The sequence below is a fragment of the Mytilus californianus genome, unplaced genomic scaffold, assembly GCF_021869535.1.
Source record: "Mytilus californianus isolate M0D057914Y unplaced genomic scaffold, xbMytCali1.0.p SCAF_1, whole genome shotgun sequence".
Classification (NCBI taxonomy): domain Eukaryota; kingdom Metazoa; phylum Mollusca; class Bivalvia; order Mytilida; family Mytilidae; genus Mytilus; species Mytilus californianus.
In genome coordinates, this window is record NW_026262581.1 from 83,902,059 (window position 1) to 83,929,746 (window position 27,688).

Here is a 27,688-nt window from a genome sequence, read left to right on the forward strand (position 1 = left end):
CTCATATCTGTACTTTGTGTCTTTTGCGTTTTTGTTAGGATTTGCATGTGCTTTGTATCAATCTGAGAAGTTTAGATCTTTTCAACTGATTTGCAAAGTTCTGTCCTTATGCTGTGCTGTTACATCATATTCCCAGGTTAGGGGGAGGGTTCGGCACCAGCAAACAGGCTCAACCCTGCCACATTCTGTATGTGCCTGTTCCAAGTCAGGAGCCTTTAATTCGTTTGTTGCTATGTATCATGTTTGTTTTTCTTTTATTGTTTTGTACATAATTCAGGCCATTATTTTCTCCGTTTAAAGTGTTTTATATTTGTCATTTCGGGGCCTTTTATGAAGGTATGGATTTGTTCATTGTGGAAGGACGTACGATGACCTTTAGTTATTAACTTCTATGTTATTTGGTCTATGGTGGAGAGTTGTCTCATTGTCAATCATACCATTTATTTTTATTTTTTTACGATTGGCGCTTCTGAAGGATAAGCAGTATTTGTAAAATCAAGTAATAACAGCACCAGTTAATGTTGCTGCTGACATGTTACGCAAACAGATTATTTCAAATTCAAGTAATTGTTAAGTATAAATTCAAAGAAAGCCTGTACATTTAAAAAAGAACGATGATGTGAATTTCTAATATCCTCATAATATTGCATTGGTATCTCATTTATTACAGTTGCTCATCGTATGGATGGATTTAAGTTATATGTGACCAATACATCAACTATTCCACCTAATGGTTATCTATGTTATGAAGATCCTGATCCTGGTCTCCCAAACATCACTCAGACTATTCCCTGTAAACAACTTGGAAAATATGTCATTTTTTACGATGATAGAGGATCGGATGAAGTTTGTACTATTTTCGGACCTGTTGTTGAGTTATGTTACATTGCTATCGATGGTGAGTCTGTGTTATTTTATTTTCAGCTGAACTAACAGCATTACACATTACATCTGGTTTAACTTGACTTCCAATGTCTCCTTCATAATAAGGTATGATCTCATTGATAACTCATGTTGGCGGCCCCCAGGAGTATTACCAACATAATTCATACAATTAACTATTTGTCAAAAGTGAATGGTTCACAGTCAACATCTTTGAGTGCATTACCAGACACACGTACCTTGTCATCAGCTTGGAAAATACGCGATTTATTAGGATACAAAAGGAGAAATAGATAACGGACATTTGATGAAATTATTTTATGTTGCTATTGAGGGTTGGTTTTATGTTACTGTTAATCATGTTTCTAGTTTTTTTCTTTTTTCAAATGCGCATCTTTTTAAAGCATATCTGACTCATACTTTTTCTTATTTTTTAAATGCTTCAGCTCTTCAAAGTTCATTTAGATATCACTTAGACTCATAACATTAAGGAAATAAAAACAACTGCATTAAGTGTTATTAAATTTGAGGAATGCATCATGTAGATGATTGTTTAATTACATTTTCACGTCTGATGTTTTTTAATGAACACTTGATTCCTCATGAAAAAATATTATAACTATACCATATGACCTACGTATGAGCCAATAACCAACGATGGCATTACGTATCCATTTGCTTTACAATTTTCTAAATGCCGTTTTATATTAACCCACATTTTAGAGTGAAGATGAGTTTAAGGATTCTTTCGAAACAACCCGTAGAAGGTTTGTTGTATACATGTATCTTGATCTTTTCGAAGCAATGAATGTGGGGACTTAATTTGATAGATGCTTTTGTGCTTTTTTTGTAAATAATTGTTTGTTTTGATATTGTAACACAGTGATGACTGCTGTACCCATATTTTGACTATTTTATTTATAATGTCTGTTTTGTTCACGCATCGTTGTAAATATAACGAAATTTGATAAGACTGTCGTACAAGTGAGAGGTTTAGCGCTATAAAACCAGGTTCAATCCACCATTTTCTACATTTGAAAATGCCTGTACCAAGTCAGGAATATGACAGTTGTTGTCCATTCGTTTGATGTGTTTTGTCATTTGATTTTGCCATGTGATTAGGGACTTTCCGATTGAATTTTCCTCGGAGTTCAGTATTTTTGTGATTTTACTTTTTTCCAGTACTTTGACACATATGGACGAATACAAACAAGAATATATGACAAACGTGATGATTTAAACTTTCCAATTGTCAATTGTCAACTTCCTTGTTTCTCAGCAGTAGCATACCCTCTGCCCTATCGTATGGCGTTTACTTATCTCAACTGATACATAACTCTCGTGCTTGTTCACACAAATCATTGCTCCTTACACAAACCGCTCGGTAGATCAGCTGGAATCGACTCTTTAATAGTTTTACAGTCACCTTTACGACGTTGGAAGCAGATACGATTTGTCTGAGTCGGAACTTACTAATGACATAAGTTCACTGTCATTTTAGATACCAGTAAAGTCGACTGATCTGTTATTTTAACGACTGTGTCCTTTTGCGTTTCTGACGTTTTGACTGAGTTTGTATTTGCATAGCAGGTGCTGCTTGAATAGCAGGATGGTTACCCTGTCGACGCTACCGTTCTAGCTCCATTTGTAATTCTGAGCTGATCTGGTTACCTTGATATGTTTTTCCATCGATTTATGAAAAATTTACAGAGATCCCTCGGTTTTAGTTTGTAACCCGGATTTGTTTTCTCTCAATCGATTTATGACTTTTGAACAGCGGTATACTACATGTACTGTTGCCTTTATTAAACTACTGTTGCTTTAATTTAATAAACTTGGGTTGGACAACTTTTACCATTCATATCTTTATTTTACTCTACTGTTTATCATCTTCATATTTGATGTTTGCTTTCTAACCGTCCTGTTTCGATTGCCATTGATGATAATTAGTCCTACTGTCACCCTGCTTTCTTTGATTAGTTTAAACTGCATTTTCAATATTTAATCCTTGCAACACAATTAAGATATGCAAAAAAGATGTTATCAAGCTCCTTACATTTTTATGTTATATACATTCGAGGCTTACCATTGATTCGATTGAGGGTTTCGGTTGAAGATAAATAAGAAATTAAGATCGGAACTACCTGAGGCAAAGTTAACCTCATATGTATTTGGCTATTTATGTGCCCAAATTGCTATTATAGCTCCTAACATTTTAAGTATTTTGTACATGCCATGCTTAGTGTTTAGGCTTCAGCGTTCCTGCTGAAAATAAGTTAAAAAACGCTAGACTCTTGAAACTTATATTTGTTTTCAGTTGCTAGCACTGAGTTGATTACACTATTAGTGGACAATGCAAATGCGAATCGGGTTGAAACAAGCTTTCACGACTATGTTGTGTTCAGGGAAGAGGTTGGGTTGTTATTTTCAACAGTACAATATTGTTGGTACATATAATTCCTGTTTTTGTATATAAAACATTGTATATTTAACATCGTACTTCAACCTTCAAAACATTGTAGGATGGCCAAAAGGTATGTGGGGACAAAACTGTTCCAAGAATGTTCATCAAAGTGTATAGACCTACACTGTCATCCTGAAAATGGTTCCTGTGTTTTTGGATTTGACCCACAACAATGTTTAAATCAAACCTGTAATAATCACACAGATACATGTACTGTAGGATGTGCATCTGAATTGTTAAGTGAGTACTCTGTATACAAGTATTCTTTTAATTAATCGCTGTTATTGGATTAAAACATCATTTCATGAGATTATTGATTGGACAACTTAGGCAAATTAACTCACAAACTAAATAAAAGGCAAAATAACGTTCATGTAAAGTTTTGTCTCAGCGGTCCAGTTTTCACATAAATAACCTCGTAGAAAATATGTTTTATCGATAAAATTCTCAACCAAAACTCTTTTTTTTTAGCTCAATTTAACTAACATTGATGTGTCCGACGTATACTTTTTCAAATATCTTTCTTTTCTTTTTTGAAACTACTGAACCACTTTCAAGCAAAGTATGTGTGAATGATCTGTAATATGTTCATGATGTTAAGAATAACAGTTGTGAACGTTTTTGCCCACTAACCAATATGGCCAACATAGTTAAAAAAAAAAAAAAAAAAAATAAAAAGGTATAGTGAAAATATTGTCTATTATCTTGGAAATCGTTGTATATAGAGCAAATCGTAATGGAGTATTTTTGTTTCCAAATGTCTACACTGTCATCCTGAAAATGATTCTTGTGTATGTGGATGTGACCAACAAAATTGTTAGAACAAACCTGCGATAAATACGTAGATGCTTGTACTGTTGGATGTGTACCTTGATTAGCTAGGGAGTGGCGTCCATGCTAGTATTTTTTTTTAAATAATCGCTGTTATTTGATTAAACACATCTTTTAGAGATTATTGATGGGACTACTTAGGCCAATTAACTCACAAACTAAAAAAAATCAAAAGAACTTGTATGTATAGTTAGTACCTCAGCGGTCCAGTTTACACATAAATAACCTCTTGGAAAATGTGTTTTATCGATATAATTCTCAACCAAAACATTCGTTTTTTTTAACTCAATTTGTGTCCGGCGTTTACTTCTTCAAATATCTTCTCCTGTTAAACTACTGCACAAATTTTAATTTTGTGAAAGATCTTTAGTGTGTCTAGAATTACATTTGTGAATTTTATTTTTGTCGACTTCCGAAATTGGCAAACATAGCTACAAACAAAACAAAGGGGTAAAATGACTATATTATCTTTTTTCTTGAAAATCTTTATAAATAGACAAAATCGTACAGGAGTAGATGTTTTCAAAATGTCTAGATCTAACTACTGTCTATTTGACAAACATTGGCATATGAATTCATGGAAATTAATGCTTTAAGACGACGATTTTTATTTAATCTTTTTCATTTTTCATTTTTTATTTTTTAAACTATAATAAATACAGCTACACTTGTTATATACCTTTGACCGTAACTAAAGATTTAAAGTCATTAGTCACGGATTTCAAACAAAAAAACATATATCTTTATTGTGAATGATTAATGATTACACAGCCAAATAGCTTATTTCATATATTTAAGGGGATAAAAAGTAAAATCACAAAAATACTGAACTCCGAGGAAAATTCAAAAAGGAAAGTCTCTAATCAAATTGCAAAATCAAAAGCTCAAACACATCAAACGAATGGATAACAACTGTCATATTCCTGACTTGGTACAGGCATTTTCTTATGTATAAAAAGACACAAATGCACTTTAAACCAAATATATTGAACATGCGTCATGGCGTAACCAACAATATGATATTTGTCGATAACTCTTAGTGTTTGTAAAGCCTAGCGACAACAAACACACTTCAAATTGATAACGTGACTTTGAACGTTGAACTTGACCTCAATTGAATTTTATTTGACCAAAGACCTCCTTTCGTTACTGTAGGTCTACTCCCTTATGGTTTATAAGTAACAGCTAGATACACAGAAATGTTATAACTCTCATATGGAGTCTCGAGATCTCTTCTGCCATACTTGAACAGAACATTCAGAGTATAAATGATCAAAGAAATACAATGTAAGGGAAATAACTGAAAAAGGAAAAAAATGTACAGTAACACAGGATTAATTACATAAGCGTAACCACTGTTCGAAAAGCATGTGCAAAAAATGTTAACATCAAAAGATGACAGATGAAAAAAAAGTACTAAATTAAAAGGTCTTTCCACATAAACGTGGACAGAACTAATTAATATATTGCTCTGCTATCGTTTTATCTACATACACAAACATAATAAACTTTATGATATATCACCTACATGTTTATTTCTTTATGTATGTCGTTTTATTGAGTTATTTATACATGTATGTGCTTTTTGCATTGATATGAAATTGTTACCTACATTTATTATTTATCATATATTATTATATTCACGTCTATTTATACAAATATGAATTATAGATATATTAGTATATAACTACACTCATGATATATTATGCATATACAATATAGACGCCATTTCCTTATGCGATGTCAATTACATTTTATGTCGTTGTTATCTTATTGCTAAAAAATAATGTTTGAATGCTTTTTTTTTGTCTCTATGTGTCGATAGCTTGGCTTACTTACTATTAAGTGTAAAGTGCTCATCATAACTAACATAACCTTGTGATTTTCATATGCACATAGCGTAGATGTGTCTACATTCACTATAATGAGTTTCTGTTTTATTTATTGGTATCTTCCATCGATTGAGTATGTGTTTTTAGTTTTTACAGTCGACATTAGAAGTATAAAGCTTATTTCATAGTTGAAACTTTCTTCTTAATCCAGTTAATTCCTATTTTTTTTTTTGGCATATCTTAAATGATCAATTATTGAAAAGGAGTGCAATATGTTCATAATGTCTTTAAGTTCAAAATGTTGTTCAAATTACAGAAAGGGTAACGAAATGAGAGTAACAACGATAACTCATAAATATCCTTGTACTGATGTGTATGATTTTAGATCCTTTTAACATATATTAAAAAAAGCAATTTACTGTCGTAAAATGCTCATCGCATCTAATTAGTTCAGCAAATAAGTATTATGTTTGTTTTGCAATGTGACTTCATATTTTCAAATAGTATATTTTCCATTTATGGTTATTTTTTATAATAAGTATCACTTAAACTATTGCTATTCTTGTTTTCTTTTTCTTTCTTGTTATACCTGTAAAGTGAATTAAGATCAGTTATCTTCAAATGGGAAAGTCACAATATCTTTATTACAGTAATTCTACAAGAGTGTACAACTGAAAACCCGTCATATGGTATTTGCATCTTGATAATTGGATCCTTTAATTATACATCTTATCAGCCCATTGATGGTAAGAAATAATGATAAAAAAATACACATGGTATTCCACATGCTTACTTAGTAAATACTACTAAAAGTTTTAACAAATTCAATAGTTTAATACAATATCTAACTGTTTTACAATGATGGACAAAGACCGATATGCATTGAATGAAAAGACCAACAAACCTCGTCAAAACACTTTATACACAACTAAAAGTAAAATTAAAGTAACGATGAACTTAGATGTTCTTGAGGATACGTATGTCCTGGTACCTGTCATGATATTCTTTAAAAGTTAAAAACTGTCGTTTATCATATTCCTTGACAATTTATGCATAAACGGATAATGTCAATGGTAGCGTTTGAGACATGGTTTTCTTGGATTCAATAAAATTTGCAGAGAAAAGAAGATGTTTTCCGTATTTGTATTTTTTCGTTGTCGGATTTTTTGTTTAATTGAATACATTTTGTATTTTTTCATGTTTTTGTTTTATTTAGGAGGTGCGGAAATAACGTCAATGAACGATTAATTTAGCAAAATAAAACACCAAAAGCTAGAAATATAAATATCAGGATACGGTTTTCACGTTACTTAAGTATGTGTAGAAATTTAATCCACCACAATGAAAGATCGTTCTTCCATTCTACTCCAACTAGCATACTTTGAAAGTATTTAAAATATGTTGTATTTGTAACCGTTTTTTGTGTCGATGCCAGGTTAAACTCACGTAAATAAGATACCTTAAACTTTCTTAACTTAAACTAATAATATGCACGTTATAGAATGCTTTCATAGGAAAATTGTTTTTTGAAAAAAGGAACTGTATAATGGAAAAGTTGAAAAAAGTGATTTTTGTCGTCTATTTAAATCTTAATTTCACGATGATGTACCAAAAATAAATGTCTCAAATCTTAATATTTTATTAGATCGATGTTGAATAGACTGAATACCTGCATTTAGAGGTGTACAATAAGCACCCATTATGATTTCGATAATTCGACGATACACATTATTTCCAATATATATATTTACAAATATTGTAAAGCAAGAAAATGTAAATATAGACATGTCTGGGAACAATGCTGTATATATCTCTTATGACTTACTGCAAAAGAAAAATTCAGATATAGTTTTAGAGCAGCCTACAAATTAAGTCTATCTTTTATTAAATCGTATGAATTAATAGTTTATCAGGAAGAACAAGTCTGTCACCTAAGTAAATTATTTGTTACATATGTCTCAATTTGGACGCTTGTTTTATATGCAGTTGCATTGATTTTAATTGAAAACATGAAACCTTTAATTTAAATGTTAAAATGCGTTTAAACAAACATTTATTAAATAACAAGCACTTATTAAACAACGTGGATATGCAGGAATTAACAACGACACTGTCTTTGCCGGACCTGAAAACTCATATTAACTATATCTGCTTGAAAAACGTTTTATATCAATTAAAGTTTCCGAAATTAGAACAGTTATAAATAGAAATAATGTAATTAACGATGCAGCAAATGTGAGGAATTGCTTTACTCTGAACCTGATATTATGAAAATGGAAATATACGCTGAAGTAAATGTTTTCGAGTAGTTCGAGAAATGCAGATAAGAAGCTAGAACTATTATTAGAATTTGTAAGTATTTGATAGAAATCTAAATCTTAAGTTTATGGATTGTTATGTCAAGAATTGTTGCGTCATTACAGTAGAGGTAGTTGATCTTTAAACCACATCATGCACAAAAAAAAATATATGGAAAAAACTAACGTCTTAACACCTAGCGTATTGCAAGTGTGTTGAAAACGAATACATAGATCAAAACGTCTCTCTTTGGTAGTTTTTGTGGACTTGTTTTTCTTTTTGTCGTCTTTCATTTTTGCCAATACATTGTCATTTTGATTGATTCGAATGTTATGTATTGATAAATATTTACCTCATCATTCAATATGTTCTATGTGAGTTAGCAACCTACAAAAAAACACAAAACTAATACTCGTGTTGGACTTTTGCCACGGTTTTGTTTGTTTCTCTTTGATTTCAAATTTTCTCTGCGGTTACTTCCGCCTGTTTTTGACTTGTAAATATGCTTCACACGTACACTTCGTGATGTTCCAATAACCGACCATTCATCATACAGAAGCAATTGTGTATCACTAACATTCGATTGGAGCTATATCCACTACTCCATTTGAAACTGAATTATATGTGTAAAGTATGATAGGTAATAAGGCTATAAATTGCAACTTCCATTGATCCAAACATTCATCTCTCATCTTAAATATTGTTTATAGTATATGTTCAGACTTGGCTACGAGATAACACTGCAACAAAAAAAAAAAGGGAAAATCTCTTATTTCTTAAAAATTATTGTTCTTACAAAGAATATGATACTATTAATCAAGAAATACATTTGTCATCATAAACAGTGAAAATCTTTAACTCCTCCTTTTTTTAAAGACCATCCTTTTCAGATGTGATAAATATGCTTTGCCTATTGCAGCAATAATTTTCAAATAACTTTTGTTGCATGATGTCAACACTTACAACTACGATTTTAACATATTTAAATTCTGAACTTTGTGAATTGTATTTATCAAAAACACGTATTTACAGAGGATTGGTGCATTCCTATTTTCGTTTTCATAATTCTGACGTCGCCTTTTCAACGCCACAGATTGGATCCGTTTACCAGGTAAAGTAATGTTACGCTATTCATATGCGTACCAAACAATTACATCAAAACCAAGGGAAAATGGAAGATTGAAAACAAAGTATGGCGATTTGAATTATTCTCGTGTAAAAAGAAAAGAAATATGAACGGTTGACATACGTTTAAAAATTCATTTAAGCTCCAGAATAATTCAGCGTGGCCATTCAAAAACCAACCAGAGGTTTACTTATTATTCATTTTTCTTCGTATTACCAAATCCATTGAAGGTCAACTTGTCTGAGGGAGATACAACATTAGCGTCTTTTTAATTTCAAAATTTGTAAACGGACAATTTTTTTTAAAGGTTTGTTATAATTGTGGTCAGTATCAAAGAACTGACTACTGACCTGATGATACCCTCGGGAACTGATAGTCCACCAGCAGATGTTTTAAGTTATGTTCAGTATTTCAGCTATTTTTCAGACTTATTCACCGCGGTTAATTCAATACTGTTCAAAACATTCGCGTGCAGTTGATTAAGTAAAATGTGTTTAGTATTGATAATTAATTCTATTTTATAAATACTTTTAAACGCAATAGGTCAGTTATATTTAAGGTATCGAATGATTATTATTACAGTGGTTATCACTCAAACGGATACAGCTGCACCTAAATGCTTGGAACCAATATAAAATTATAGCTAGACGGTCATCTCCAAAACGAGCAAACATATTATTAAGAAACAACCGTATGACTTACTTCTTGAATCATTCCGTTCGAAGGTTATCTGTATGTGTTTGTTTGTTTTGTTTATTTCCTAAAAAAAGACCATATAAAGACTGCAAAATGTACGAGTTGTATATAGATTTTGGAGTTAACAGCTGTCAACGGAGACAAACTAACCTGCTAGCAAAGGAAATTGTTTCAGGAACTTTGAAGATTTTTTTTGGAATTATAACCTACTATTAAGAATTATACTTGAAAAATTAATAAATTATTAAGATACTAAGGTTGCAGCTCCCCCAGTCAAAGATGACCGTAGATAAATGAGGCTTTTTCTTGTATGTCATCTTTACGTCATGTATGTTCTAAAGTTTCCAATTTTTATACATTGCTGGCTTGGAAATGTTTAGGTTTGAGCATTCCTGAAGAAGGTAACAAAGAAAAGTTTGTCGGAAGAATGAAATCTAATTTATAAACTGTAGTTATCATTTACTGGATGCTATTAGAATCCACTTCATCAAGATTCTATGTTTTATTTATATCTCTGTTTTGTGTTAAAGAATAGCTAAATACGTCTTTTCAATTCATCATAGAATTGAAATCTGTTTTTTATTTTACAATTTAAACAAAATGAAACAGTAACAATTACATTTTGCATCAAATACGGAAGCGCTTATATTAAAAATGTAATGGTCACCTAATTCCATTTCGTGCCAATTTGAAAACGATGTATTTTTTATATTTTCTGATTTCCGAAATAAAAAAAAGCAAATGTTTGTTGGTGGAGCAAATAATGCTAGTAAAATCATGGGCGACAAATATTGTTTTCATACAAAATAAAAGCATATGACGGAACGTATAACAGCCTATATAATATCTAAATATTTTCAAGTGAATTGTGAAGGCTGTCGGATTAATTACGACGCCGAATACCTTTAAATGGTTGACCATATTAACAAGGTACTAAAGGTTTAAATTGAATTTTCGTTTGCCTTTCAGGAAATACACGTGTTACAAGTGTACCAAACAACTATTTGAAGGCGATTCGTTGTATGTCAATGTATAAATGATATTACAAGTTTTGTGACATTACTTTACACTGACTGTGTTCCAACTCAGGCATATGACAGTTGTTTTCCATTCGTTTGATGTGTTTGAGCTTTTAATTTTGCCATTTGATAAGGGACATTTCTTTTTGAATTTCCCTTGGATTTCGGAATTTTTGTTATTTTACTTTTTGAAAACTCGACTAAAGGAATTCTTTTTCATTCTTAATTGTCAATGTCATGCTTGTATTCATGTATTGTACTAACAAATGCTACCCAAAACTGATTATATAAACGTTGTACTAGGTGTGAAATCTGAAAACTATTGCTAAACACAACATAAATGAGAAAATGTAAAATTATGATGTTTGTTTAATTGCATCCAGCACATTGCTAAATAATTTGTATTTATTTTCTTGTGTTTTGGATAATGTGTATATACCCTTACCTATGTATCGTAAACAACATGCATAGGCACCTATGTATATACGAAATTGTATTAACAAATTCAATTGGCGATGGAAGAATAAAATTAATTTAAACTTTCAAAAATTTACCTTATGAAAATTGAATATCCAAATGTATCATCATGACTTGCTTTGCATCATTATACACCTTACATCATTGTTGTATCTCATGTTCACTTAACTCCACGCATATATATATACACTTATTAAAATTTAATATGTGATAGGCAATTCATGGAATTCTCCTATCAATGGATTATTAAATGGGAGTATGAAAATAAAACACGTAATGCAAAAGGACATACATATATGGTAAGTAGATATAAAAAGATGTGGTATGAGTGCCAATGAGACAACTCTCCATCCAAGTCACAATGTATAAAAGTAAACCATTATAGGTCAAAGTACGGTCTTCAACACGGAACCTTGGCTCACACAGCACATTAAGCTATAAAGGGCACAAAAATTACAAGTGTAAAACCATTCAAACGGGAAAACTAACGGTCTAATCTATATAAAAAACGAGAAACGAGAAACACTTATAAACCACATCAACAAACGACAACTACTGAACATCAGATTCCTGACTTAGGACAGGTGCAAACAATTGCAGCGAGTTTAAACGTTTTAATGGTACCAAACCTTTACCCTTATCTGAAATAATAGTGTAACATCACAACATAGAGAGATTGTAGTTTTGCATAATAATTAATTTCAAAAATTATCTTGAGTAGACGTAATATAACACAGTCATAATTCAAATATCAACTTAATCGCAGGAACTCATATATTTTTTATAGTTTCCGATAAGAATGCTTAATATTTATTTGGGTGCGTCTACTTTCATTTTTTTTTTTATGTTTTCAATAAATATTTGTTTTGTATTATATATATTTCATATTTGAGCGTTTTGCTCTAAAAACACAACATAGATAACACAACATGTACATGATGTATACAGTGTTATTGCTTAAGAAGGGACATTATTAGCATTATCTATATAATAAGTTAAGAATAGAAAATCTTCTTCATCAAAATCTCAAGTATTGACTAGGGTAATGAAAAATTATCGACCCTTGGTTTTCTTCAAACCGGCAGATTAAAACTTGTCAAATTGAGGCATTCGTTTGTCTGTGCGAGATGCATAAATTCACAGCCTCATTTAGTCAGAACGGGGACATTATTTCTGATGTCTCATGTAGATAGAGTGCCAAGCTTTATGCACGTTAAGAACCCTTTAAAAATTCTATATTGAGGCCGTAGGTGGCCTGTTGCACGACAAAATTTCTTACCCTTTCGAATATACCTTCTCTTTCCAGTGGCATTCCAAATTGAACTCACTTCATTTCGGTCGGCCCTATATTGGAGGACCTTACTATTGTTTCTAAACTTTTATTGTATTTGTGTATTGTATTGTACATATGTACTTCAATAAATACATGTTTTTGAACTAATCAGAACTGAACAATTCATAAAAAAAAAACCAATAAAAACAAACGATGAAATTTAGCCATTATTTAAGCTCTTGTTATTTGTTCTGTTTTGTATTTTTTTTTGTATTTTCTGTTATTGAGAAAGATAACCAGAATGTCTATGGAAATCCAAGGACGGTCTTTACTTTGGTTTAACTATTTATACCCCTCATTGGTTGACATTCTGAAAAGTTTTTGGGATATTCAAGATTTGAATATTTCCTTACGTTAGTTGTTAATATATTTGCAACGAAACTTTCATTTTTCTGTTTGGACAATTTTAATAAGCCGGATCGTTATGTTGGGGTTTTTTTCCCTTAATAACGCTCGATTTTATTTTGTACAACATGTATTCTTCAGTATTAAAGCCTTGTTGAATCAAAGAAGAAGAAGAGGTAATCATTTTAAATAAAACAAGATATATAAACACGTTACAAAAACTGCCATTAAATTTCAGATTTACCGAAAAAAGTTACATTCGTATAAACTTGTTATTTAATCCAATATAAATTTCAGTTAAATTGTCTAATATTAGTAGTTTTGTTAAAAAATAAACGTATGTAAACTAAAAGTTTAACAAGGATAAACTAGATTTAAACCTTTTAAATAACAAATTTAAACTGGTTTATTTTTCAAATAAATAACAAATTTAATAACCCATATATCGGGATTAAACAGAAGAAAGAACATTTGAAATTTAACAAAAGCATTAAATTTTCATAAACTACTAAAATAATTTTTCGTAAATCATACCTTAAATCTAAAACTAGAAATTTAATATGAGAATAAATTTTGTAATCGTATCATTTCATGCAGTGCAAATTTTCTTACCTGACTTCGGCACAACTTATCGAAATGTTCTGTTTCTATTTTCCTCAGCTTCGTTTTTTGATTTGGCCTTATACGTATTTTGATTCGAGCGACACTGATGCGTATGATGTAGAAAAAAATGCACGTCTGGCGTACAAACACTAAAATGTATAATCGAAAAATACGTTTTTTTTTCAACCCCAGCCAAAGATTGCCTCAGCCAAGTTTGATACAATTTTTTGGAATTTTTAGTGTGTAATGCTCTTTTACATCGTTTTCAATTTGGCCTTCCCCACTGTTTTGATTCGAACACCACTGGTCATGTACAAACGTTCGTCTGAATCTACCAAATTATGCGCCTTGTATATTTGACGTGTTGTTTGACACTCACCATATTAATGCAAATGCATATATACGGATTCATAACATATCAACAGGTAGTATGTTACCCAAAATATATGGTATCTTGTCAATCACCACAACTGTTTTAACTTTGAACACCCTTTCGGAAATAAAGGATTCTTGAGTTACTGATCATAAAATTTTTGTCTTGCCTTTGACTGATACACTATTGATAATACAGTATTATAATAAACAACATATGTTTTACAAAAATCTTCTCCTTTAAAATTACAGATCGAATTTAATATTAAACTTGGCCACAATCATCATTTGGGTATCTTGTTTCAAAAATGTGTTCGATGACCAAGCTTCCCATCCAAAATGGCCAACATGGCTATACATGTAAATAGAACATGGAATAAGTGCAAGTTTTGTCTATTATTTTGAAAACTGCTATAAATAGAGAAATTCTGACAGAAGCATAATCGTTCAGAATGTTGAGCTCTACCTTTTGTCTGATAACTATCAAACGACTTCTTAAAAGAGTAATTGCCCTTAAATGACAAATTGTAACATTTATTTTCATGTTTGGTTATACATGAAAATTATAATAGATAGAAATAAACTTGAATAGCAAAAATGATCAGATAGACAAGATAAATCAAAATTTCAGAAATCGTCAGACGACTACTTAAAATAGTTATTGCCTTTTAATAACGACTTTTACCATGTTTTGCGTTTTTGCCTAATATCTGAAAACTACAATAAATACATGTGGATAGAAGCTTAAAAAAAGCAAATATTAATCAGCATACATTTGAAGTGTTTTTGCCTTTTTTTCTTGAAATTTATAATAGATTGATAGACACTGTAAAAAGCAAAAATGGCCAGCAAGACAAAATCTACAAACAAGCCGAATTTTGTCGTTTTAGTTTGTAGACTGTTTTTGGAGTGATTGCCCTTAAATGACAATTTGTGTTACCTCATTTGTGTTTTTAGCAAACTCTTATTTAAAAGAAGATAGAGAAAATAAAGAGGACAAATGATCAGCAATGCAAGATCAACAAAAAAGAGATTTTTTTTATGAATTATATTCTAGTCTACAATGTAGGAGAGGTTTCATTGTTGAATATGCATATAGACCTGTGTAAGCGACACAGGCTCTTTAGAGGCTCTAGTTAGTATGCTGAGAGCAGATACCAATGTGATGTTCTGTGTCCAGATATACTATAATTCGTAAAGAAATGCACGTTTTCCAAAAAGATATACATTCATGTTAAAAGTTAAAAAAATGTTTGACTTTTAATCAACAGTATAGTTGGCAGGATTGATGTTTGAAATGTCCTAATATGCCCCTCGAAAAAAACACTTTATAAATATATCCAGCGTCTGCGCTTTTCTCAATTTAAACGCCAAAAGCCGAATATTTGAAAGCCAAGGATGTATAAGAGCCGAAGCAGTCAAAGAACTATATGACCAAAAAGAATCTAAAATAATAGCCAAAAACAACTTGGCCATCTTCGCTAGCCAAGGGTTACGATCCACTTCCCTCCTCTCCACCCTTCGCAGATTAAACCAACATTTGTTAAAACAATGTTGCGCCATCTATCGGTAGATTAAAGACACGCCCATTCCGAATACATTATTTTTGACCAGTGGTAGCACTTGAACTCTTCAATTTTGAGGTAAAAACACGGTAGCGCCTAGATTCTACACACTTGGTAAAGCATAAAAATATACGTTGACATTCATGCATTTGTGCGCGAAACATACACAGGAACTTCTATTAGTTGATTAAAACATTCAAATTGTCACTAAATATAGTCGTATGTTTAGGGATGTAAAGACTTGTTGCACAGTAAGCACGTGGCAATTGTTAACATACACTTTCTACATTTACACGTGATCATGTTATAGGCGCTTTTTGATTGGATGCAGCGAGTTTCGACTGCAACCAATGAAAATCATTACCTTGTGTCTCCGAAATTCTATCTCAATCCGCCAAGGGTGGAGAGCAGGGAAGTGAATCGTAACCCTTGGCTAGCGAAGATGCAACTTGGCCGGAAGGACTTGAAACTCAAGTTTCTTAATAAATACATAGTCTGTAAACGGACAATTTAAGGAAAGGTTTGTTATAAATCATGTCAGTACCGAAGGACTGACAACTGATATGATGACAACCTCGAGAACTGATAGTGCACCAGCAGTGTATAGACACAGGTCTGTAAAAAAATGAAAAGAACACTTAATTAATGTCATACGTCCTAGCTATATATAGTTTTTCCGCCTTCGTGACACTTTCTCTAACAGAGGTATCGTACTTCAGCAAGGTTGTTTCGTAAACTGACTTGTGAACTATTCCACATGTTCTACGGTCATCATCATGAACTGGCAGACTTTACATTGTCTCAATTTCTTAAAACATTAGGGAAGTTTGAACTTTGACAGAATTTTTAAGAATCTAAAAAAAACTCTGACATCTGAATGTAAAATTAAAATTGTTGACTGGGCTTGTTCGACTCATTCCTAAATTATAGGAAAACTAACATGAAAGCTAAGTGTTTATTGAATTTCCAATTTTTTCTTCGTGTTTGTTTCTACTCTTTTTCTCACTTGTTGACATCCAAAAGAATACAAAAATGTCAAATATTACGGGAAAAGGTGCTGGTACACTGTCGTATTGAGGATGTTAAGTTCGAGATGGATACAGTTCATAGCAACTAATCAAATAGTTAACCAAAATCAGAGTAAAAATGTCATGTTCATGTTAATTTGCAAATCTGACATTGTTACAGATGTTCTCTTATTTGTCGCTTTTGTATTTATAAATAGATCTGACTTGAGAATCATGCGATCCGGTTGCATTTATAGTGACTGTAAAAAATGTTCACTTTTAAGAGCATTATGTAAATTTGTTGGTTTAAATTCCCATTTTGTTTACTTTAAGTATATATGAATATTATAGTAATATCTATGATCATTTTCTTCACGGTGACATCACTGATAAATATTTCTAATCGGAGTTTGAAATTTCCCTTATATCGCAGGCTAAAATGTGGTCACTGTTAACACAAGCAGCAAGACAGGCTACAGTAGAAATGCACCTAAAAAATTCGGCTTTCTTGACCTATTACAAATCTCATCAATAAAAATGTCGTTAAAAATTATGTGTGATCAGGAATCAACATATTGTGAGGAATAAACCATTTATAGACACAAAAAATATATGCGACGATCACGTGTCACGTGACGTCTGTTAATTGAAACTACCTGCAAAATCCGTTCCTTCCAAGAGAATTTCCCCAACTTTTGGTTCAATTTTTACTTAACTCCGTAGTCTGCTATAATTTGATGTAGTAGACCTAATTATATGTCTGCATTAGAACTAAATAAAACACCCTGTGATTAGCCTGACAAGTCTGATCATTAGACAAATGTTTGGAGTGTTGAGCATATCGTTCGATTTAAACTACTTAATACTTAAATTAAAGACAGAAAAATCACCACTATCTAAAGAAATGTTTTGAAACGGACCCGATTGGGATCTTAAATGGATGCAACTTAAAAAGAAACTAGCAGTGCTTCTCTAGTCTAACTTTAGCAATGACTTAATGATCCTGAGATCCCGGTTTCGATCCCCGGTTGGATAAGTAATAATTTTAAAAGAAATCTTTAATCTTGCAAATTTTACTTCACGATGAGAGTTACCATTTTGTTTTCAATTTTAATTTTAATTTCAATTTTAATTTAAATGCATAAGTTACCATCTTTATCAAATACGTATCAATTACTTTCTTAAAATTCTTCAGGTTAATTGACAATAAAATAAATAATAGCATGAGCATAACACTACTCGACTTTGAACCGTAGTTGGTATTTATTACAGATGCTTTTCGGACGGATGGATTTAAACTATATGTGACCAATACATCAACTATTCCGCTTGATGGTTATCTCTGTTATGAAGACACTGTGTCTAAACTACCCCGGCAAAAAATGTTTGGACTCGATGGTATCTAATATCCGGCACGGTAACGGAACATCAATAGACAGCGAAAAGGTAGTTTTCTGTTTATTTTTTTGTTATTTTTATGATATCGAAGAATATATATATACGTATATAACTATTTTCTATTGTGAGATGTAATATTTTCTACAACTGTTCTAGATTAACGGAGAAATAAGTAAAAATGCACGTCAAAATGACGAATTGAGTGAACCTTGCCTCGAATTTGTTTAATTTCTGCTTAAATTGTTCACATGGTACGGAAAGAAAGGTACGGCAAGAAAGATATTGACATGGAGATTGCAAAACTAGTCACTTTGAGCACCTCAATACTTGTATTTCTGCGTATGGAACGAAAGAAATAGGTCATGTCAAAATGGAAGCACCCGGTTTTGTCAATGTTGTTTACTACACAATGACCCGGTTTTGTCTATGTATAGAACCCGGTTTTGTTAATTTTATTAAAAACAACGTTAACACTGGTACCCTGAAACAAAAAAAATAAATTTACAAATGGCTGATCATGTGGGTTTTCAAACCAGATACCTCAAAAAAGCGTGTGGCCAAGTTTAATTAAATTGTTAAAGAGGAGAAGATTTTTGTAAGATAATTGGCAAAAACGCAAAGAAATGGCAAAAATCGTAATTAAAGGTCAATAATTCTTACAAAGATATCGACCAAGTCAACTTATACGTATATATTGTCTTGCTGATCATTTTTGCTATTATATAACTTTTATATATTTCAAGATAATAAACAGAAATGGGAAAAAAGTATAGAAATTTGTCATTCAAGGACATTAACTTCTATAAGAATTCAAGTTTTAATGTGTATGGACAAAAGGTAGAGCTCAACATTATGAGCATATCTGCCCCTGTTAAATTTTCTCTATCTATAGCTGTTTTCAAGTAATAGACAAAACTTGCATCCCCCTATGTTCTATTTTAAGACATGTCGACCATCTTTGTTGACAAGCGGGGGTCATCAAAAACTTTTTAAACTAGATACCCCAATGATGATGAAAAACAGTTAAACATAAGTTCGTTAGACCTTTTAAAACAGACATAAGATTGTGGATAAGGTTTGTTAAATGTATTGTAGCCCAGTAGTTTCAGAGGAGAAGATTATGTAAAAAATTAACGGAAGACGACGGACGACGGGGGCCAAGTGATGAAAAAAGCTCACTTTTCCCTTGGGGTCAGGAGCTAAAACCAACCAAGAATTCCAAACAAGATTTCACCGTTCTTGAATTAAAAAAAAAGTCTAACATTTCATAATTAAGGCTTACACGAACGAGATAAACTAATCAGACATGGCAAAACAACTTCAATTTTTTTACGTATTATTTATACAGGAGTGACTGTACGCACTGACATGTCGCGACTGCTGGAATGATCGTTATCGAAATTATTTTGAAGGTCTGTAAGATAAATAATTTAATAAAAGTATCTAATAAAATCAACATTGTTCATGGAACCATAAAAAAGTCAAGGTCTGATGAAACCTGCCAGACGGACATGAACACATTACACTATAATCATTAAAACCAACCAAAAAAAGCTTAACATTTACCAATTTATCAAGAAAATAAGTTCAAGGTTACTTAAATAGTCATGTGCGCCATACGAGCAAATGTAGTTGACCTATTACTTATGGTATTAGAGATACGGACTTGAACACGAAACGTTAACCTTGATCATAGATATCAACCATTATCAGCTATACATTTTGTTAGGAAATCGCTGAACCCTGAAAATGAGGTCAAGGGCAATGGACATATGACAGGTAGAAACATTGTTACATAAAAGATCTGTGTGTTAGGTATGTTGCAGGCAGGCCTTCTAACTTCTGACATATGAAGCTTCATACAAATGGTTCAAGCCACCACGAATTTGCATCCCTTGGTCCCGCATTCCGACAATTCCAAAATATCAATGTGAATTTTTAGAGTAAACATGATAATCCTACTCACATACATCCAATTTCGCGGGTGTCCCTGCTTTCTCATTTCTTATAAAATTTTAAGTTGGTATACGATTTAGTTATATAACATCAGTGGCGAATCCAGGCGGCGTATAGGTCACATGCCCCCACCCCACCTTTGATGGCCCCAAAAATAAAAAAAATAAATTTTACGATTTTGTTTGCATAATTCGTCCAAAACATTGTTCTCTTCTCTACGCTCTGTGGTATGTAAGCTGTTTGAATTACGCCCACTTTGAAAAAACCTGAATCCGTCCCTATATTTTCAATAATATATTGACCAACGTCAATGTACGATAATCATACATTTGTAACACAATGGACTGAGACTATTATAATACTAATTTATACTTAGTATCATAGTTACTATTAGGGATAGATAGATTTGATTTTTAATGCATGATTATTGTAATCCTTTTCTCACCATAAACATTCATATTCTATGGCGATTCTGCAAGCATATATACATTTGTTTGATTATCATGCCTTATAATGAACATTTAGCCTTAAGAATTCGAAGATTTATTTTAAACGATCATAGGAAATATTACACCCCTAGGTAGATTGGATTACTTATAAAGATAACCATCCTGTTGTGCAAGAAAATCACATATCAAATGTGCGTCCTTCAATTTTTAAGACCATAAACTCTAAATTTAAGTTTAAATACTAAAATTTACATAATAATAAATTCATATAAAAAAAAACTCAATTTGCGGTTTAACCGTCATTTCTGTCTATTTCGCAATTAGAGTTTTTTTTTTTTTTGAATGCAAAGCAAAATTATAATTATTTTTATTCCAATAAAGTAGGAATCCAAGTACTTACAGATTCAAATAAATAACAGGTTGTCCTCTGTAAGAAATCTTTTTCCAACCAGCCACCAAACTCTTTTTAACTGCTGAAGTTCATTTATGTTATGCGATAATGCATTTTTTCTTTGAAAAAACCGGGTTCTGCCTTGTGAAATCTAGGACAAAACCGTGTTGTTCACATTGACAAAACCGGGTGCTTCCATTTTGACATGACCCATTGCTTTCGTTCCATACGCAGAAATACAAGCATTGAGGTGCTCAAAGTGACTAGTTTTGCAATCTCCATGTCAATATCTTTCTTTCCGTACCTTTCTTTCCGTACCATGTGAACAATTTAAGAAGAAATTAAACAAATTCGAGACAAGGTTCACTCAATTCGTCATTTTGACGTGCATTTTTACTTATTTCTCCGTTAATCTAGAACTGTTGTAGAAAATATTAAATCTCACAATAGAAAACAGGTATATATGTATAAATATTCTTCGATATCATAACAATAGCAAATAAATAAACAGAAAACTACTTCGCTGTCTATTGATGTTCCGTCACCGTGCCGGATATTAGATACCATCGAGTCCAAACATTTTTTGCCGGGGTAGTTTAGACACAGTGGAAGAGTACTGATCCCGGTCTGCCAAATTTAACTAAGACTATTCCCTGTAATAAAATAAACCACTTGGAACACTTACTTTAATAACCTCCTTGTGAGCAACAACCCTCTATTAAGAAAATCATGATAGGGAACACAGCACTGGAATATAGTATCAACTGGGAGATATATACTCCATATGCAGGTGCTGCTGGAATAATGCTAGGAAGAAATGGAAAATTCACAGTTCGATAGTAAATTCATCTCTTGAGTGACTAAGTGAAACTAACCTAAGAAAGTTCAATGATGAATCCTGATCCTCAAAAATAACAAAATAATCCACCGAAACACTGTGTCCATTCGGATACATACAGTACGGTTGTCTATTTGAATTTGATTGTTTTCGTGATTATAGTTGTCCTTAAAAAAAATAAAAAATTGTGATTGAATTGTGTCTTTAAGTATTTCAGTTTGTATCCAAACAGGAGTAATAGAAGATACATTCACCGTCACAGATAATTCTATAAACACGTACACGTCATTTAAGTTCATATATAATGTGTTTCACGTGATCAGAAAGTAATACGTGCTAAGTATGTATACCCTCAACGGTGAACGCTATTTTATTAATCATGTCCCTAGTTATAAGGGTGAAGTTACTATTACGTGTTTTTAATTGTATCTGTATATTCAAGCGAATGCGTTGTTTCACAAAAAAATCCTGATTTCAACATGTCGTCTAAATGCGCATCTGGTGCAGAAAAATCGGTACCGTTTATGTTATTACTACCACTGGGTCGATGCCTCTGATGGTTAACTGATAGTACCCGAAGGTTTCACCAGCCCAGTAGCCAGTACTTCGGTACTAGTATGAAAATACGGATTTTGAGTTATTGAAATTTCCTGTTACAAAATGTATGAAATTATCTAAAATTAAGGAATGCATCTCCCACATGCAAAACTCTGATTCCTTGACCGGCTTTGGCTATACGTTTTTGTCCTTTTTGGTTTATAGCTCTTCATCTTTATAATACGCGTTGGATTTTCAAATATTTTGACCTGGAGCATCACTGAAGAGACATTGATTGTCGAAATGCGCATCTGGTGCAGAAAAATTGGTACCGTTTATGTTATTCTAGCTAAATAGTTGTTAATCATGTTTAACATACTAAGCATACGATATAGATTGTTTATCGAAAAAACATAAAACTCTCTCTAACTACAAAAAGGGACAGAATCTACCTAGGAGATATTCAAAACTAATAAGTTGAGATAAACTGACAACGCCATGGTAAAAAACAAGTACGACGAAAGATAAACAAGCCCACAAAACACTACATAGAAAATAAAGACTGAACAACACGAACCCAACAAAACACTTGGAGCGATCGCAGGTATTCCAGAAGGGTAGGCATATCTTGCTCCACTATAGGTACCCGTCGCATTATTCATATGAAACACAAATTTTGGTGATGCGTCTCATTTGATGATGTCACAATCGAGAAAAAGTTACATATATGGCATACTGGTTAAGCAACCCGAAGTGCCATCCGTAAAAAATGCGATAGGGTGACTTCCACTTTACTACTTGGAACCCTATTTAGATTGAAAAAGCTTCCTTCAAAGCAGCAATCCCCTATTAAGAAATTAATGCTAAAAGCTGAAGCTCTAGAATACAAGTATCGTATCAGCTGAGGATGTATACTACACATGCAGGCGCTGCTTGAATGTTCTTTCCTAGGAATGGAAAGTTCAAAATTGGAAAGCTCAAATCATTCGTTGTAACGTTTTGATCACAACCGACCCTCATCATTCATTTCTAGATCTAAGTCAAAATATGAGTCAGAAAAAAATGTATCTGTCGTATCCTATATTTTCACGTCCGATGGGATATATGCGTTAAATAAAGTCATTAACTATTTAGTGAGAGAACTTCATATATACATCAGGGAACCTCGGTGGCCGATTGGTCTAAGATGTCGCACTACAGTATCACTAGCCTGTCAACACTGAAGTTGTGAGTTCGAATTCCGTACGCGGCATATGCGCTGGACTCGAATCTTATTTGACTAGGATTGTCAGTTTTCCTACTGAAGGTCAGTAGTTCTCTCCGGCTTGCTCCACCATCAAAAACTAAACGCAACGAAATAGCACAATAGTGATGAAAGTGGCGTCAAACACCAGTCAATCATCTATATATCGGAACGTGATGTTGAGGAATATCGCGAGCTTCTTTTCAATCGTATTGATTAGCTACAGTATGAAGTCTGTTTCGTATGAATTAAGGAACAACACGGAGAGCACAGTTGGTTCCCATAGGAATGCCGACTGTTTGTTGAAAAACATGTCCTTCCAATGTAACAAATATGCTGTAAATGAAACAATTTAAACATCTTGATGATGCTAGTCTCAAGAAATTTTATGCTTGATTCCGAGTGCTTTTCAAAAGTATAAATTTATCTATTCCTAAAACAAGATATTTGTATCTAAGTTAGTTATTCTTTCTCATGAAACAATGTAGGACTCATTCTTTCAATCTGTTTTTAAGTTTAGATTTTAAAATACTACTTTAAAAGGTAGCTTGAAGAAGTGCAATGGGTGTATACTGGTAAAAGAGGAAGGACTCTTCACTGTTATGTACCTCTGAAGCCTGACTGAGATTGCCGATAAAATCGAAGTTTATAGATTTAAAATAGGTTTCTTGGAGCAATTGACAGACCAAGAAATTAATAGAACGTTGTTTTTAACATGTTTAAGGATAATTATGTTATTATGGTACCCAGTAAAGTGCAGGAACATCCAGTTTTTCATTTTTTGTTGCGATCCATAGTTATTTTTAAAGTTATGTTTATAAATTAATTGATAATCATGGCTCATGATATTTCGTTGCTTTTGTTAACACATTTTGTAGACAAGTGTTGTTGACAATGTTTATATCACCAGGGATAACATGGGCAGTCGTATTATATGTAAATATGGAACTGGCACAGTTGCAAGTTTAGACTTGAAATCGTCAATATTGAAATCATGTGTGTATCATTGAAAATTTTAGTTGATATAGGTTTGGTATAGGTATAAGATATAGTAGGAACAGACTGATTTTTATTTTTAAAGAAAGGATATATTTTCTATTGAACAGATTTATTGTTAAGAGTATTGCTCAAATTGATGACGTCGAGATCTTTGTTGGCAAGGGAGAGTTTTAGAAAATAACATTTCTCTATTCATCATTACAAATGCCAAACTGTATGAAAAAGCTATATCCGAGATGATATCTGCTGTTTGCATTGGTTTGAATTGGTCTTTGCAACAGTAGTTAAATAGCACAAGTTGTACAGTAAAGAAACTTTCCAAAATTGGTGAATATAGCTTCATGCGGAATGGACGAATTCCCAACGGCTTCTGTATAAATGGCAGAAGGTCATTCATTGAAAAGGCATGAAAACTAGGTAATATATAATGACGATGATCATGATGATGTAGAGTTGAAAATAAGCATATGTAAGCTACATGTAAGAACGTTATATGAAAGTTGAAATCGCCCCTTTTGTCATAGATCTTTGTTTGAAATCGACCATCTGTATCAACTTCTAACATAGATCCAGATATGAATATATTTTAGTTCTGGTAATATTCTTAGTTTCAAATTCACTAGGATATATGGACACAATCACTCAATGAACTATGTGTTATTGAATTAATTAGTTATACGACAAAACTTCGCAAAATAGTGTTTTCTCTTGGCCTTTAAGATGGTTATGTATGAAATCCGATACATATATGAGAACAACAACAAGTTAGTCGGTAGTGGTGCACAAATAGTACCAATTGGGAAATCGACTCATATTGAAAACAAATCCACCAAATATATTTAGGATTAAACAAAAATGAGCATTTTGATGATTTTGTTTGATGTATTTGTTGTCGGAATCACAAAGGTAAGATTTTTTTCCATGACCCAAAACACGAAATGTGTAGCTACGATTTTCCTTTTGTTTTGTAGAAATGAAAAAAGCACAGTGCTCATGTGATTTATTTCTAGTTATACAATAAATGAGGGTCGAAATATAAACACATATATGTTTCAATCACTTTGCTACAAATTACCTTCATCATCTCTTGCAACACATCTACGACGGCGTTATTCGTTACTCTATTCGGTTTCATTCATTCTAGAGTACACAATGGCTATTGAATTTTACGAATATCAAATGATTAATTACCATATTACAACTATCCACAAAAATTCAAATAAAGTAAATGTTATTAATTTTTGGCAACTGTACGGCCGTCAACAATGAGAAAACCCATACCTTATAGTCGGATATAAAAAGCGTGTGTTTTTAACCAGAAATTACAGTGCAGCATTTCTCAAATTGAGTGGGTAAAAGTGAAATCTTTCTTGTTCAACAATAACTATACATGATGTAGATCTCGAACACGGTTGGGTGTGTTTGACGACCTTGACTGGCTAGTAAGCCCTCGCACTGTCGGTATTTAAGTAATTTCTCGTCAGAAATAATTGCGTTGTATACTGCAAACAACCCTCTGTAGATTATGAAGACGATTTTGTTATTTGCATATATGTTATTTAGAATTTTCTATTTATCATCCACATATATTAATATAGTTTATTATAAACATGTATGTTGTTAATAAAAAATAGATGCATTTGATATTGCAATGCTTTATCATTTGTATCTATACCGTTATTTGAATTAATAGCACATAATATACTTTGAGTCTCCTTCTCACATCAGGTATGGTATAACATGTTTTTTTATTATACACTGTTCCATTTTAGAAATGTGAATATCATACACGCAGAATTCCTTATCGCTTTCCACAAAACAATGAAATTAAACCAATACCAGGTAGGGGTATATAAAGACACATGAACATAAACCACTCACAATAGTGACCTGACCATAATATAAAAAAAATATTTAGTTCAGTACTCATACTAAAATCATCGCTCAAAAACTACTAGTAGCAACCATTCCATATATTTCCCCATATTTTTGACAAATTAATTCTGGTCGTTCGCGTACTACTTTAACAGTTTTATGTACATCAAACATCGAGACTTTGAAATCTACGAATATTTCACATTTTGTTATTTAAATAATAATTTTTTTTAAATATATGTCCAATGAAGAAAATGTTGTACAAGACGTTTCAAATTGTATGTATAGAGCATATACATTGAAAATTCCGTTTGAATATATAATCAGATAAAAACGTAAAATAAAGTTACCTGTCCATTCCTTTGATTCAAAAATAAAAACAATTTTATAAATCTATCAAAAAGTTCTTCAAGATTTTTTATCTTTAACATGTGCATGCAATAATTCAGTGGTTGTCATGTATCGTACACCTTTGTTATACAAATCAATAAATGTAACACAGTGTAAATCTAGTTTACAAATAAAAATATCCAAGCTGTTTTTAATCTCTCAATTTGACGTTTAACATGTTTAAAATGTTTTGGTTCTCACCCTGCTTAACATCCACCTCATTGTTTGTCCGCATTGACACCACTCACTTACAGCATTCAGTTGAGAGTATAAAGATTCCCAGGTGTGAATGTAGATAGAAAGTCCATGTAGATGATGTCTTGGGTCATATATACATGTATTCATCTGAACGCATCTATGTGAAAATTGATACTTTGATGTAACATAGGTAGATTTCGACTCGTTTATATGACATGGTAGAGATATCTAAATTGTTTTATTTGAACTTAAATATCTAGATAATATCAGTATATGTAGTCATTAAACATTCATCATACTGTTTAAATATTTTTTACTAGTTTCGAAAATTGTTTTGTTATCAATTAGGCCGTTAGTTTTCTTAATTGAATTGTTTCATATTTTTCATGTCAGGGCTTTTTATAGCCGACTATACGGTATAGGTTTTTCTCATTGTTGAAGGCCTTACTGTTGTCTATAATTGCTAACATCCACTTTATTTGAACTTTGGTGTATAGTTGTCTCAAAGGCAATCATACCACATATCCTTATTTTATATTGACAGATTAATAGCTTTTGTCTTAC

The 27,688-nt window shown here is 32.1% G+C and overlaps 1 long non-coding RNA gene across 2 annotated transcripts; it reads left to right on the plus strand.

Annotated features, from left to right (window-relative positions):
• Positions 1 to 674: 674 nt before the first annotated feature.
• Positions 675 to 11,560, plus strand: LOC127725153 (uncharacterized). Of its 2 annotated transcripts, none has more exons than XR_007992784.1 (3): positions 675 to 898; positions 3,405 to 3,586; positions 5,333 to 11,560. It is a non-coding gene; the product is annotated as an uncharacterized LOC127725153 (long non-coding RNA). The 2 variants fall into 2 exon arrangements; XR_007992790.1 differs by having other exon boundaries at positions 6,660 to 11,560.
• Positions 11,561 to 27,688: the final 16,128 nt, after the last annotated feature.